Source organism: Neovison vison, chromosome 3, assembly GCF_020171115.1.
Source record: "Neovison vison isolate M4711 chromosome 3, ASM_NN_V1, whole genome shotgun sequence".
In the NCBI taxonomy this organism is placed as follows: domain Eukaryota; kingdom Metazoa; phylum Chordata; class Mammalia; order Carnivora; family Mustelidae; genus Neogale; species Neogale vison.
In genome coordinates this window covers 156,072,899-156,087,504 of record NC_058093.1, presented here as the reverse complement: position 1 = coordinate 156,087,504, position 14,606 = coordinate 156,072,899, and positions in this window count along the sequence as shown.

Sequence of the window (14,606 nt, the reverse complement as noted above, 5' to 3'; positions counted from 1 at the left end):
AAATTAATAGTGCACAATATGTCATTTTAGAAGATCAGAACCATCTCTCTCCCAGGACCGCTATTAGGGCTCTATGGCTACTCTTCACCATGGGGTCTGAACTATTCCCAAACACTGCCTAAATCCAAGGGCTGAATGAACCTGGAATTTAATATGTGTTTCCCCAATTTCTCTTATATGGTACTATTCCTACTGGTACATAATATATAAAGGTAGCACAGTGCATTACGTCATGTCCACATAATGCACATAACAAACAGAAAGTGAAAACTTGGAAACAAATTCTCAAATGTTTAAGCCTCAAAACAACCGAACACATTATTTAAGTCTTAGTGTACTAAAGGTTATTTTTCTAGTTTTAAAAAAATCCTCCTATTCTCATCATTTGGCTTTAATTTGGAGAAAAGCACTAAGCAGTGGAGACAGGGAGGAGAGAAAGTTCCCAGTCAGAGTACTGGAAGACAGGGTGGAAGCTTACAGTTTCATGAAACAAGCAGAAGTATTTGGGTTTCAATATCACTTAACCCCCAAGACTTTCAATGGGTTAGATGATAACCAAAATCTCTTTTAGCTACGATTGCCTAAAACCATAGGGTGGTCACTATTGCTGATTCTGTATTGCAAATAAATTGAAAATAAGGTTAAGAACTAAGAGTACCAGCTATTATTCTGCAAGTGTTAAGTGGCTTTCCCTGGTGAAGGTGTAGGGGTGCTGGCTCCCATTCCTTGGGTTGTAGCTCACATGGGCTTTTTAGAAATCAGAGGACTACATTCTTACATGGATATAATCTTAATCACTATGTTCTTTTGGGAGCATTAATAAATTCTTTAGTACTTGCCAGAAAACAGATAACCTGAGAGCTTGAGAAGATCATTTCTCTTTTAAAGTAATGATATAATAAAGATACTTCTAAAATCATCAGTTACAAGCAAAACAAAACATAGGGAGGGTATTTTATTTGCTTACAAGTTTCCTAGACTATCACTGCTGAACTCATTATATTTAAAGCTCTTTGAGGAATTTTGAGCATAAAACATGCTTCATAAAACCAAATTCTATTCTAACTGTTTCAACCTCAGAGGTCGTGGCTGAGGCTTCCGTCCCCATAATCACGCCATCCGGAGTGACACACCTGCTCCATGGAACTACAAGGCACAGTCTGTGTTGGGGAGAAAAAAAAAAAAAAAAGATAAAAAAATAAAACAAAACAAAAACAGGATAACAATTCTGGGATTCGTAAATGCATGCTCATGATGACACCCTGCCACCAGAGGCATAGACAGCAGAGATAACCCAGCTGGTATGACTTACTTTCCAAAGCCATAACCCTAATGCATCCCAGTGGGAGAAATGAAAAGAGATTTATTATTAGTTCTGAGCTAATGCTGATCAATGAGCAAAATGCCACAAGGCTGTGGCCAAGGCCATATATGCTGTCCAAGAAAGAATAAAAGGGAAGAATAAGGGAGAAAATGCCTGCCATATGTAAGAGAAATACAGGGGAGAATAAAACCTCTTTTGTTAGGAAACCATCCTTCATGACCAAGAGCAGTGCTCTGCCATCTGCTCTTCGTATTGTGGTCTCACAGGGCAAATGCCTGTCATGTACAACAAGCAAACAAAGCAATAGGAAAAGTGAACATTTCCAAGGTAATTTTCCCGATATCTAGTAAGTTGATCAACAATCTGCATGCCTCTATTTCACTGTGTATCTGAAAGTCTCGGATCGATGAGGGCAACTCTCAGCAGCGCAACCTCCTATTGCTGAGAGGGAGAGACAGAGACTTTGGCCCTGAGGAAAGGTGGTGAGATAACACAAAATGACAGAGAAATACAGAGAAAAATGGCCAGTGAAAACCAGAAAAAATGGCCCCTAAAAGCCCTCTGGAAATACATTTAATATATAGCATTCCTGTTCACCTTGCTGTGAGATTGGGTTTGAATCTTAATTACCAGCTGCATTCCCCAAATATTCTTCTACCCATGGGGGAACTATTGTGGAAGATATTTAGCAGTGGAAATGCTAATGACAAGGGTAAATGTCTTGGGGAGCAGGAAATGTGATTGTCATGTGCAAATACATGTAGCAGCAGGTTGCGTGGACAACTGAAAGGTTAGAATAAGGGAAGAGATGGCTTGTTCCCAAATCAAAGGTCAGGTTTGTAGGAGTGCTGAGTCTGAGAAGACAAGGAGAATCAGGAAGATGCTAAAGTCTGATTTAGGCAAATGGTCAGGTGCCAGTGGAAACCTTGGGCTGCAGGGCAAAGCCTCCCGGGTCTTTGGAAGACCAGATCTGAGGAAGCAGAGGGGGTACCATAAAGGCATGCAAGGACAGTAGCTAGAGTGGGTGTGTCCATTGTTATAATTTTCTATTTCCCTGCTGTTTGGTTGAATGTCTACCCTTAGCAAGACAAGCCAGAAGGCTGATAGCCAATGTTAACTCAAAACAGCCATCCTGATAGCAAACATGGCTTCAGTAAACAGATAGAGATAAACTCGGTATCCACCAGCAAAGGCAGACACATAGTGTAGTATTTTAAAACATAAAAGTTACTTGTTAATGCTCAACTTTAAATACACAAAGAACAGGGGTGCATGGGTGGCTCAGATGGTTAAATATTCAACTCTTGATTTTGGCTCAGGTCACGAGCTCAGGGTTGTGAGATTGAGCCCAGAGTCAGGTTATGCACTGAGCATGGAACCTGCTTAATGTTCTCTCTCTCCTTCTTCCCTCCCCTTGCTCATGCTCTCTATACATACATACATACATACACACACACACATACAGAAGGTGCAAACTTGCTTAGTGGTTAAACTTATCGACTAAGATGGACAAAAGTTTGAATTTTACTCCCTCCTCTTAGAAGGGATGTGACTTTGGGCCAAGTTGTGGAACCTGGATTATGATACCTCTTAGAGGTATGTTAAGAATTAAATAAAATACTCGGTATAACATTCCTAGCACAGTAACAATGTTCATTTGCTTAAATATCTTATCACTGTGTCCACTGTGTGGCAAGTATATCCCTAGGCAAAAGGATTTAGGACTGGACATACAAAGCCCCCTATCCTCACAGAGCTTATGTTCTCAACATTGAACAGGTAGTTAGCACTAAATAAGCATTAGATTTTATTATGATTGAATATATTGTTTGAATTATTATTGAATGTACCATTTATATTATTATTGAATATATTACTGTTATTACTATTTAAATTTTTTTTGTATAGTTCCAACGAGAATAAACATACTGAGTTCTATCCAAAGAGGTGATAAGAACAATACAAAAAGTTGCATATTGAATTCCTCCTTTCAAGGCAATAAAGGAAGGGAAGAAGGGAGGGACAAGGGGAGGAAAGGAAGGAGAAAGAAAGAGAAGGTGTAGCAAGAAAAAAGTACAAAAATATTAGAAAAACCTGAGTGAAGTATGGGATTCTGGAGACCTGAGTTCTGACAAAGATCCCTTGAGAAAGTTGGGGAAATTAGACATGGAAAGCACTGTGTAGGGTGCTGGCACATAGAGACTAGGTAGTAATAGCAGTGGACCTACCTCATACTATTTCTTAATGTCAGGACGTCTAGTTAATGTTTAAGTTCTCTAATCCACCAAAATGAATAGAAGATTAGCAGTGAGTCCACTATGAAATCTTCAGATCAAATGAAATAATAGATATAAAATGATCATCCACATGGACATACCAATAATATTCTGAAAAACTTTGGAGTTTAATGGTACAAGATGACTTGGGAAGCCCAGGGAAAACCACTTTATTCTGACCCTAGTGCCAGGCCAACCTGTTTCATGGGACTGTTTCCCTCATGGACCCTGTGTGGAATTTCAGCTAGGCCTAAATCTCTTACTCTCAAATAATTATACATTATTGAATTTGTGAGAATATTAAAAATAACTAAACAAATACAGTAATTACACATACACTTTTGACATTCCTGTGTTTTACCTGGGTATTTGAAACATTTTGTTTTCATTCCGATTAGTCACTGGTTTGCAAAATAGATAATTTTTAACATAATCTGTTGTCCATGTGTTTCTACATTTGCATCTTTATTATGGATGAGTACACATTTGATTAATATATTTGTGATACTGAGCAGGAGACAGCATGGCACATGCTTTACAAGTGTGGACAGAGTCAGCCTCTGGGGGAGCCTGGAGTCATTTACATATTGAGTAAAGGAAACATTTCATCCACTCTCTAAGCTTCTGTTTCTTTTTCTGTAAAATGGGCATAATCATATTATTTACCTCATTGAACTGTTTAAGAATTAACTGAATTTATTTAAAATGCTCCGCACACTTTCATGACGTTCCTTGCAGTGATCTGACCATGCTTTTGGGACATTTCCATTACAATGCTTTACAGTAACAGAGAGAGTACTTTTACTGGTCCCTTGATAAGAACTATGTGGTCCAGCAGGGGCATTATTTATATATCATGCAATTATATTTTCTACTAAGCTTTTTTATTGTTGCTTTCTTGCTTTATTTTTACAAGTCTTCCAAAATGAGATTGTTCATTGTATTTGAAAACTTCATCAAGTTTCAGGATCTACCTTATCTTGTCATGAATAGTCTATATACCACACGTACTACCTACTCATTAGAAATGGAAAATAACTTGTCAGCAAAACCACCGGAACATATAAGTTTTGATTGGAATAGTGCTTTAAAATTTCATTTCATCCTTATTCATTTCATTTGACAATAAGAAATATACACTAATCAGTATATAAACACATACAGTATATGCTTTTTCATGAAAAGTCTATTGTGATCCTTCTTAACTGCACAAAATTTAAATAGATTAAATTACAGGTTTGTTGACTTTTTTAAAATTTTTATTTATTTATTTGATAGACAGAGATCACAATTAGGCAGAGAGGCAGGCAGAGAGAGAGAGGGAAGCAGGGTCCCTGTTGAGCAGAGAGCCAGATATGGGGCTCGATCCCAGGATGCTGGAATCACAACCTGAGCCAACGACAGAAGCTTTAACCCACTGAGGCACTCAGACACCCCAGTTTTTTGACTTTTTAAAAAACTAACCAATTTACTGTTGTTCTGCACTCTGATTTTCTAATTTTTCATGTTTTTTTCTTAGACTATAATCAATTTTCCTAACAATTACTTTTTGATTTACTAGAGGAAAAAAAAACCCTTATAACTAGTTAAAATATTTTTTCTTTTACTTTAATAATGTAAATGTTTAAGAGCATTTCCTTCTGTATAGAGCTTTTGGTTTCATCCCATAAATTCTGTTATATAGACTTATTTTTTAATGTTTTACATAATAATATAGAATTTTATTATTGCTTTCTTCAGGACTATTGTTTTGTGTTTATATCCAAGTACTATTTTTTTAAATTTGTGTATTTAAATGTTACCATCCATTTTTAATTTTAAGCATCATCATCTTATTTCTATTTTTAAACAAATGGGGACACACAGCTTTTCAGACAGGTTAGAGTTTGGGGACCTAACATTGGGTGTAGAAAGGGAGTAGCATTTGCCCACAGGCCCTAAATAGTGAGCCAAAGATTTTAAACAAAGGCATGGAGAGCTGAAGTTGGATTAAGAATCAACTTGAGATAAGGAAAATGCCCATTTTTGCTTGTTTTTAATAAAAATCTAATAGTTATAGTGGTGTTTTGTATACTTATATTCAAGAAAATAGTAAAACTTAGTTAAAAAGATATATAATTTCAATGCTCACTTCCACCTCACTGAAGAACTGGTAATTACCTTCTTTGTTGTTACTGAGTATAGTTGACATACAATGTTACATTACTTTCAGGTGTACAACTTAGTGATTTGACAGGTTTATATATTGACAAGTTTATACATTATGCTACTGTTTACTTCAAGTGTAGCTACCATCTGTCCTGTTATATCCCTATTATGTTATCATTGACTGTATTCCATATGCTGTGCCTTTTATTCCTGTGACTTATTCATTCCATAACTGGAAGTCTGTATCTCCCCTTCTCCCCTCATCCATTCTGCCCAAATGCCTACACCCGTCCCTCTGGCAACCACCAGTTTGTTCTCTATATTTATAGGTCTGATTTTGCTTTTTGATTATTTGTTTTGGTTGTTGCTGTTTAGCTTCCTCCTATGAGTGGAATCATATGGTATTTACCATTCTCAATCTGACTTTCTTTTAAAGATTTTCCTTTTTTAATTTAAATTCAATTAATTAATGTATAGTGTATCATTCATTTCAGAAGTAGAATTTAGTAATTCATCAGTTGCATATAACACTCAGTGCTCATTACATGAAGTGCCCTCCTTAATGCCCATCACCCAGTTATCCCAACCACTCCAGTAACCCTAAGTTTGTTTCCTAAAATTAAGAGTCTCTTATGGTTTGTCTCCCTCTGTTTTCATCTTATTTTTTCTTCCCTTCCTCTGTGTTCATCCATTTTGTTCTTAAATTCCACATATGAGTGAAATCATGACATTTGCTGTTATCTCACTAACTTATTTCGCTTAGCATACTCTCTAGTTTCACCAATATGGTTGAAAATGGCAAGCTTTCATTCTTTTCAAAGGCTGAGTAATATTCCATTGTGTAAATATACCACATCTGCTCCATCCATCCATCCATCCAGTCAGTCTGACTTATTTCACTTAGCATCTATGTTGTCTCAAACAGCACAATGTCATGCTTTTCATGGATGTGAGATATATATATATATATATATATATATATATATATATGCCACATTTTCCTTACCTATTCATCTATAAATGGATAGTTTGGTTGCTTCTGTATGTTGGCTACTGCTACAATAAACATAGGGTGCATAAATCTTTTCAAATTAAAGAACTAGTAATTACCTTTAATTGGCATGGCCAAGGAAAGAGTACTTAGCTTTTTCAGATCCTCCCAATGATATCTTAACATGTGCTTATTCAGAACAGTTTGTGTAGAAGAAAGCTCTGCACTATTTCAAGGCTGTTCTTCTGTGCTCTCACCTTTTTATTTATTTATGTGTTCAAAGACTGTTCTGTTCAATAGGAGGAGACAAGATGGCAATGAAGTAGGAGGCGCTGTTTCAACCTGTCCCCTAAAGTGAGCTGATCACCTACCAAAGAACTCTGATCACCAGTGAAATCAGCCTGAGATTATAATTATACACTTCTGGATCTCTATGGGGGCAGAAGATGTCAGTGGACAGAAGCATTCCACAGGGTGCAACTTGTCTGCACCATGGTTGATACATTCAGTTACATATCCATTCAGCCTTCTCTCACCAAAATAACTAGGAGGAGGAATGCCCAACAGAAGAAAAATTCAGAGACTGTGCCTTCTCCCTTAGAGCTATTGGATATGGACATAGACAGTATGTTGGAAAGGGAATTCAGGCTAACAATTATCCAGGCAATAGCTAGGTTGGAGAAAGCCTTTGATGACAAAATGGAATTGATTAGGGCAGAAGTGAAAGCGACGAGGGATGATGTTAACAATGCGTTCCAATCTAAATTCTCTAAAAGCTAGTGTAACTGAGGAAGAAGATAGAATTAGTGATCTGGAGGACAAAGAGATAAAGAAAAAGGATCAGGAGGAAGTCTGGAACAAACAACTTAGAAGCCATGAAAACAGAATTAGGGAAATAAATGATGCCATGAAACATTCCAATGTCAGAATTATTGGAATCCCTGATGGGAAGGAGAAAGAAAGAAGACTAGAAGATATACTTGAACAAATTCTAAATGAAAAATTTCCCAATCTGACGAATGGAACCAGCGTTTGTGTACTAGAGACAGAAAGGTCTCCCTCCAAGATAATAGAATCCAGAAAGACCTCAAGACACCTGATTGTGAAAATTATGAATCATACTTTTAGACAGGGGCTCTTAAAACAGCTAGGAGGAAGAAATCCCTTACATACAGAGAAAAGCCCATCAGAATAACGTCAGACCTGCCCACAGAAACCTGACAAGCCAGAAAGGGCTGGCAAGATGTATTCAGGGCACTAAATGAGAAGAACATGCAACCAAGAATACTTTATCCAGAAAGACTGACATTCAAAATGGATGGAGAGATAAAGAGCTTCCAAGACTGGCAAGGTTTAAAAGAGTATGTGACCACCAAGCTGACACTGCAAGAAATATTAAGGGGTATTCTATAAAAGAGGGAAAAAACCCAAGAATATTATTGAACAGAAATATATGGATACAATCTATAGAAACAATGACTTCACAGGTAACACGATATCAATAAAAACATATCTCTCAATAATCACTCTCAATGTGAATGGCCTAAATGCTCCCATAAAATGACACAGGGTTGCAGATTGGATAAAATGACAGGACCCATCCATATGTTGTTTACAAGAGACCCATTTTGAACCTAAGGATATACCCATACTGAAAGTGAAGGGATGGAGAAGCATCTTTCATGCCAATGGGCCTCAAAAGAAGGCTGGGGTAGTGATTCTTAAATCAAATAAATTAGAGTTTAAACTAAAGATTGTAGTCAGAGATTCAGAAGGACATTACATAATTCTTAAAGGGAATATCTACCAAGAAGATCTAATAATTGTAAATATTTATGCCCCCAAAATGGGACCAATCAATTACATAAAACTGTTAATCAAGATAAAGAGTCATATTGATATGAATACATTAATAGTAGGAGATCTTAACATGCCATTCTCAGTAATAGATCATCCAAGCAGAAAATCAGTGAAGAAACAAAGAGTGTTCAATGACACATTGGACCAGATGGACCTGATTGATACATACAGAACATTCCACCCTAAAACAACAGAATAATTGTTCTTCTTCCGTGCACATAGAACCTTCTCCAGAATAGACCACCTACTGGGTCACAAATCAGGACTCAACCAATACAAAAAGATTGAGATTATTCACTGCATATTCTCAGATCACAACACTTTGAAACTGGAGCTCAAGCACAAGGAAAAGTTTGGAAGAAATTCAAACTTGGAAGCTAAAGAACACCTTGCTTCAGAATGCTTGGATCAACCAGGAAATCAAAGAAGAACTTAAACAATTAATGGAAACCAAAGAGAATGAAGACACTTCAGTCCAAAACCAATGGGATACAGCAAACGCTGTCCTAAGGGAGAAGTACATAGCCATCCAAGCCTCCCTCAAAAAATTGAAAAATCCAGAATACACCAGCTGTCTCTACACCTTAAAGAACTGGAGAATCAACAATAAATTACTCCACATACAAGAAGGGAAATAATCAAGATTAGAGCAGAGATCAATGAGATAGAAACTAGAGATACAGTAGAATGAATCAATGAAACTAGAAGCTAGTTTTTTGAAAGAATCAATAAGATCGATAAACCTTTGGCCAAACTAATCCAAAAGAAAAGAGAGAAGGCCCAAATTAATAAAATTATGAAGGAAAAGGGAAAGATTACAACTAACAACAAGGAAATGGAAACAATCATCAGAAATTATTATGAACATTTATAAGCCAATAAGTTACACAACCTAGATGAAATGTATGCATCCCTAGAAAACTATAAACTTCCAAAATTGAACCAGGAAGAAATTGATAACCTGAATAGACTGCTATCTGGTAACAAGATTGAAGCAGTGATCAAAAATCTCCCCAAAAGAAGAGCCCATGACCTGAGGATTCCCTGGGAGTTCTACCAAACTTTCAAAGAAGAAAGAACACCTATTCTCCTGAAGCTGTTTCAAAAAATTGAAGCAGAAGGAAAACTTCCAGACTCTTTCTATGAAGCCAGCATTACCCTGATCCCCAAACCAGGCAAAGACCCTACCAAAAAGGAGAATTTCAGACCAATATCACTGATGAATATGGATGCCTAGATTCTCAACAAGATCCTAGCTAATAGTATCCAACAGCACATTAAAAACATTATCCACCATGACCAGGTGGGATTCATTCCTGGGTTTCAAGGAATGGTTCAACATTTGCAAATTAATCAATGTGATAGAATGAATCAATAAGAGAAGAGAAAAGAACCACATGGTTCTCTCAATTGATTCAGAAAAAGCATTTGACAAAATCCAGTATCTGTTCCTGATTAAAACGCTTCAAAGTTTAGGAATAGAGGGAACATTCCTCAACTTCATAAAGTCTATCTATGAAAAACCCACAGCAAATATAATCCTCAATGGGAAAAAGCTCACAGGCTTCCCATTGAGATCAGGAATATGACAAGGATACCCACTGTCACCACTCTTGTTCAACATAGTATTAGAAGTCCTAGTAATAGCAATCAGACAACAAAGAGAAATAAAATGTATCCAAATTGGCAAGAAAGAAGTCAAACTCTCTCTCTTTGAAGATAACATATACTGTATATGGAAAGCCCAAAAGATTCCACCCCCAAACTACTAGAACCCATACAGCAATTCAGTAATGTGGCAGGATACAAAGTCAATGTACAGAAATCACTGGCTTTCTTATACACTAACAATGAAAATACAGAAAGGGAAATTAGGGAGTCAATTCCACTTACTGTAGCACCAAGAACCATAAGATACATGGGAATAAGCCTAACCAAAGAGGTAAAGGTTCTCTACTAGAGAAACTACAGAACACTCATGAAACAAATTGAAGAAGATACAAAAAAAGGGAAGACCATTCCATGTTCATGGATAGGAAAAATAAATACTGTAAAAATGTCTATACTGCCTAGAGCAATCTATACTTTTAATACCATTCCGATTAAAATTCCACTGGCATTTTTCAAAGAGCTGGAGCAAACAATCCTAAAATCTGTATGGAATCAGAAGAGACCCCGAATTGCTAAGGAAGTGTTGAAAAAGAAAAACAAAGCTGGGGGCATCATGTTGCCTGATTTCAAGCTTTACTACAGAGCTGTGATCACCAAGACAGCATGATACTGGCATAAAAATAGACACATAGACTAGTGGAATAGAGTAGAGAGCTCAAATATGAACCCTCAACTCTATGGTCTAATAATCTTCGGCAAAGCAGGAAAAAATATACAGTGGAAAAAAGACAGTCTCTTCAATAAATGGTGCTGGGAAAATTGGACAGCTATATCTAGAAGAATGAAACCCAACCATTCTCTTACACCATACACAAAGATAAATTCGAAATGGATAAAAGACCTCAACATGAGGCAGGAATCCATCAGAATCATAGAGGAGAACATAGACAATAACCTCTTCGATATCAGCCACAGCAAATTCTTTCAAGATATGTCTCCAAAGGCAAAGAAAACAAAAGCAAAAACGAATTTTTGGGACTTCATCAAGATCAGAAGCTTCTGCACAGCAAAGGAAACAGTTCACAAAACAAAGAAGCAACCCATGGAATGGAAGAAGATATTGCAAATGACAGTACAGACAAAAGGCTGATACCCAGGATCTATAAAGAACTCCTCAAACTCAACACACGCAAAACAGATAATAATGTCAAAAAATGGGCAGAAGATATGAACAGACACTTCTCCAACGAAGACATACAAATGGCCAAGAGACACATGAAAAAATGTTCATCATCACTAGTCATCAGGGAGATTCAAATAAAAACCACATTGAGATACCACCTTATACCAGTTAGAATGGCCAAAATTAACAAGACAGTAAATGTGTGCTGGAGAGGATGTGGAGAAAGGGGAACCCTCTTACACTGTTGGTGGGAATGCAAGTTGGTGCAGCCACTTTGGAAAATAGTGTGGAGATTCCTTTAGAAATTAAAAATAGAGCTTCCTTATGACCCTGCAATTGCACTACTGGGTATTTACCCCAAAGATAGAGATGTAGTGAAAAGAAGGGCCATCTGTACCATAAAGTTCATAGCAGCAATGGCCACAGTCACCAAACTGTGGAAAGAACCAAGATGCCCTTCAATGGACGAATGGATAAGGAAGATGTGGTCCATATACACTATGGAATATTATGCTTCCATCAGAAAGGATGAATTCCCAACTTTTGTATAATCATGGATGGGACTGGAAAAGATTATGCTGGGTGAAATAAGTCAAGCAGAGAGAGTCAATTATCATATGGTCTCACTTATTTGTGGAGCATAAGAAATAACATGGAAGACATGGGGAGATGGAGAGGAGAAGGGAGTTGGGAGAAATTGGAGGGGGAGACGAACCATGAGAGACTATGGACTCTGAAAAACAATCTGAGGGTTTTGAAGGGGCGGGGTATGAGAGGTTGGGTGAGCCTCGTGGTGGGTATTGTGGAGGGCATGTGTTACATGGAACACTGGGTGTGGTACATAAACAATGAATTCTGGTACACTGAAAAGAAATTATATATATATGCATATATATGTGTGTATACATGTATATACACACACACACATATTTATATGTATATATATATGATTGTTCTGTTCAGTATTGGGGCTTTTAATCTTCTCACTCATCTTTATTTTCACCTACCTTTATAACTTCTAATCGCTTGCCATGCACCCAACATCTAATTTTACCAAGGCTTCTTTTTCAATTTGTTTTCTTGCTTTCCACTATTTATATGGAAGGGTCAACTGATTATCTTCCATGTTCCTGGCTTTTTCTTCACAATTTTTATGATATCCATGTTTCTACCCCATGTGATTTATTTCTACTACTTGTTTTGCACATATCTTGTTATATTTTAAAATTATCTTCCTTATGTTTCAGCTACTAAATATTTTAGTTGGAAATAAGATTCTTTCACAGAATTTTTTGTCTTATAAATTTTAATTGTCCCTGCTATTTTGTTGCTGTTTTTGTTCAAATTATTGTCTGACCTAGTCTTTCAGTAATTCTGTTTTACTAGAAGTCATGTCTTCTGGGTATGTTTTATTTCTTTTCTCTTTGAACTTAGGACACTTTTAAATTTTTAAATTGTATTTCATTTTTTTTTTCATTTACCTATTCCCTGGGTCTTAGGTCCAGCTTCTGTGGCTTGTAGCAAAAAGCTGATGAATTATAGGAGGCATTGTTGGTTTACCTAAGGACATGACATAGTATAATGGTGGGAAGCTCATCATTATCCTGTTTATTCTCTCAGTTCATGCCTCTCTCTTTCCTGGTCTGCTCAGCTTAAAAGATGGCAAGTGCTGGTATGTTCCCTGCTTAAAGGACATAGCAGACTATTCACAAATCTTTGGCTAATCTACAGCTCCTTGAGGAATAGGGGCACCAGCTAATTCAAAGAATATTTACTGGGGTAAGAGCAATCTCTGTTCTTTCTTTGCTCCAATATCTCCACCGGCCATCTTTCCAAATTTCACAGTTTTTTTTTCTAAGAACATATCAACATTGCAAAAATAAATCATCAAAGCAACAAAGGAGAAAATCCAAATACATACTAAAAAGGTACATGGCAAAACTCAACATTCTTCTAATACAACCTCAATATAGTTGGAATAGGAAAATATGCTTAAAAACAATACAACGAATTGACAAAATCCACAGAAAATATTATTCCAAAGAATAAACAGCAAGTTAATTAAAATCAAGACTAACACTGATATTCCTAATACCACAGTATTTTTACATATTTGTTTAGGGGTTCTAATAAATACAGTAAGATTAGAAAAGAAAATAAGTGTTATAATCATCAGAAAAGAATATGTAAATATTAATATATCTTCATTTTTATTTTTAAAAGTACTAATATTGAGATGAATTTGGGAAGAATGATGAAAATAAAACAAAAAAGCCAACTTTCTCAAACCAACTTTCTCTCTTATATATCTGTATAAGATTTATGTAGATATGTAAATGAAAGAAATACTCCTGTTACAATCTGAAAACCATACATTAAAAGACTTAAGAATAAATGCACAAGGATTAAACTATAGTGTTTTTAATGGTTATGAAATAAGGGCTAACTAAATGGAAATTTATGCCACGTTCTTTGATAAGTTAAACCGTCAAAAAGTAAATTCACCCCAAATTAACAAATATTTTATTTTACAATGGAAGAATGTTGCCAAAATTCTCCAATATAAGCAGAAAAAGTAGGAAAAAAAATCTATGGGGGAATAGCCTTATTTGATATCAGAGCACACTATAAAGCCACTGTGATCTAGTCAATATGACATTGCCATAGGAATGGGAAATATAATAGTATAACCCAGAAAATAATGGTTTAACACTTGGCAAACTATGGCCATGAGTCATTACTATTTTTCATCTGTTTTCAGACAGGCTTCACATTCTTAAATGACTTAAACAATACCAAAATAAGAATGATGTCCCATGGCACATTAAAATTATGTGAAATTACGTGACAATTTAGTGTCCATAAGTACAGTTTTAGTGGAACACAGCATGCTCATTTAAAAAAAAAATGTTTCATTTTTTCAGTGTTCCAAGATTGTTTATGCATCACACCCAGTGCTCCATGCAATACATGCCCTTCTTAATACCCACCACCAGGCTCACCCAATCCCCCACCCCCAACCCCTCCAAAACCCTCAGATTGTTTCTCAGAGTCCACACTCTCTCATGGTTTTTTTCCCCTTCCGATTTCCCCCAACTCACTTCTCTCCTTCACCCAAGGAGTTATCCTCTGTGTTATTCCTTATGCTCTACAAATACATGAACCCATATGATAACTGAATCTCTCTGCTTGACTTATTTCACTTAGCATAAT